Here is a 2,773-nt window from a genome sequence, read left to right as displayed (position 1 = left end):
CCATATATGACAAACCCACAGCCAACATCGTTTTCAAGGGTGAAAAACTGAAATCATTTCCTCTAAAATCAGGAACAAGACAAGGATCTCCACTCTCACCACTATTATTCAACATAGTTTCAGAAGTTTTAGCCACAGCAATCAGAGAAGAAAAAGAAATAAGAGGAATCCAAATTGGAAAAGAAGAAGTAAAGCTGTCACTGTTTGCAAATGACATGATACTATATAAAGAGAATCCTAAAGATGCTACCAGAAAACTACTAGAGCTAATCAATGAATCTGGTAAAGTAGCAGGATACAAAATTAATGCACAGAAATCTCTTGCATTCCTAAACACTAATGATGAAAAATCTGAAAGAGAAATTAAGGAAACACTCCCATTTACCATTGCAACAAAAAGAATAAAATACCTAGGAATAAACCTACCTAAGGAGACAAAAGACCTGTATGCAGAAAACTATAACACACTGATGAAAGAAATGAAAGATGATACAAACAGATGGAGAGATATACCATGTTCTTGGATTGGAAGAATCAACATTGTGAAAATGACTGTAGTACCCAAAGCAATCTACAGATTCAGTGCAATCCTTATCAAACTACCAATGACATTTTTCACAGAACTAGAACAACAAATTTCACAATTTGTATGGAAACACAAAAGACCCCGAATAACCAAAGCAATCTTGAGAAAGAAAAACAGAGCTGGAGTAATCAGGTTCCCTGACTTCATACCATACTACAAAGCTACAGTAATCAAGACAGTATGGTACTGGCACAAAAACAGAAATAGAAATATAGATAAATGGAACAGGATAGAAAGCCCAGCAATAAACCCATGTACATATGGTCACCTTATCTTTGATAAGGGAGGCAAGAATACACAATGGAGAAAAGACAGCCTCTTCAATAAGTGGTGCTGGGAAAACTGGACAGCTACATGTGAAAGAATGAAATTAGAACACTTCCTAACACCATACACAAAAATAAACTCAAAATGGATTAAAGACCTAAATGTAAGGCCAGACACTATATAACTCTTAGAGGATAACATAGCCAGAACACTCTATGACATAAATCACAGTAAGACCCTTTTTGACCCAACACCTAGAGAAATGGAAATAAATATAAACAAATGGGACCTAACGAAACTTAAAAGCTTTTGCACAGCAAAGGAAACCATAAACATGATGAAAACACAACCTTCGGAATGGAAGAAAATATTTGTATGAAGCAACTGACAAAGGATTAATCTCCAAAATATAAAAGCAGCTCATGTGGCTCAATACCAAAAAAACAAACAACCCAATCCAAAAATGGGTGGACGATCTAAATAGACATTTCTCCAAAGAAGATATACAGATTGCCAACAAACACATGAAAGAATGCTCAACATCATTAATCATTAGAGAAATGCAAATCAAAACTACAATGAGGGGCTTCCCTGGTGGCGCAGTGATTGAGACTCTGCCTGCCAATGCAGGGGACACGGGTTCGTGCCCCGGTCCGGGAATATCCCACATGCCGTGGAGTGGCTGGGCCCATGAGTCATGGCCACTGAGCCTGTGCTCCGCAACGGGAGAGGCCACAACAGTGAGAGGCCCACGTACCACAAAAAACAAAAACAAAACAAACGAACAAACAAAACTACAATGAGGTATCACTTCACACCAGTCAGAATGGCCATCATCAAAAAATCTACAAACAATAAATGTTGGAGGGGGTGTGGAGAAAAGGGAACCCTCTTGCGCTGTTGGTGGGAATGTAAATTGATACTGGAGAACAGTATGGAGGTTCCTTAAAAAACTAAAAATAAAACTACCATACGACCCAGCAATACCACTACTGGGCATATACCCTGAGAAAACCATAATTCAGAAAGAGTCATGTACCACAATGTTCATTGCAGCTCTATTTACCATAGCCAGGACATGGAAGCAACCTAAGTGTCCATCGACAGACGAATGCATAAAGAAGATGTGGCATATATATACAATGGAATATTACTCAGCTATGAAAAGGAACGAAATTGAGTTATTTGTAGTGAGGCGTATGGACTTAGAGTCTGTCATACAGAGTGAAATAAGTCAGAAAGAGAAAAACAAATACCGTATGCTAATACATATACATGGAATCTAAAAAAAAAAGATAAAATGGTTCTGATCAACCTAGACGCAGATGTAGAGAATGGACTTGAGGACACAGGGAGGGGGAAGGGAAAGCTGGGACGATGTGAGAGCATGGACATATCTACACTACCAAATATAAAATAGATAGCTAGTGGGAAGCAGCCGCATAGCACAGGGAGGACAGCTGGGTGCTTTGTGACCACCTAGAGGGGTGGAGTAGGGAGGGAGGGAGGGAGATACAAGAGGGAGGGGATATGGGGATATATGTATACGTATAGCTGATTCACTTTGTTATACAGCAGAAACCAACACAACATTGTAAAGCAATTATACTCCAATAAAGATCTTAAAGAAAAAAAATTCATGCTAATAATTTCTAAATTTCAACTTAGCATAGCATCAAATAGCAATTTTTTAAGAAGACAAATCAAGAGAGAAACCGTGGAAGAAAGGAAAGCTTGATATTTTTAGTACTTATGACGGCACTTTTCCCACTTTTTGAACGAGGGGCTCCACAAATTATATAGCTGCTGCTGTTGGTCAGTAGTGATATTAAATGAGAAAGACCTCAAATTTTTAGGAAATAGATCCAGGAGGCTCTCATTTCCCTGTAATTGAAAGCAACCTGCTCCTTTTGGGTTTGA

The sequence above is a fragment of the Globicephala melas genome, chromosome 5, assembly GCF_963455315.2.
Source record: "Globicephala melas chromosome 5, mGloMel1.2, whole genome shotgun sequence".
Classification (NCBI taxonomy): Eukaryota; Metazoa; Chordata; class Mammalia; order Artiodactyla; family Delphinidae; genus Globicephala; species Globicephala melas.
This window is presented reverse-complemented; position numbering follows the sequence as displayed.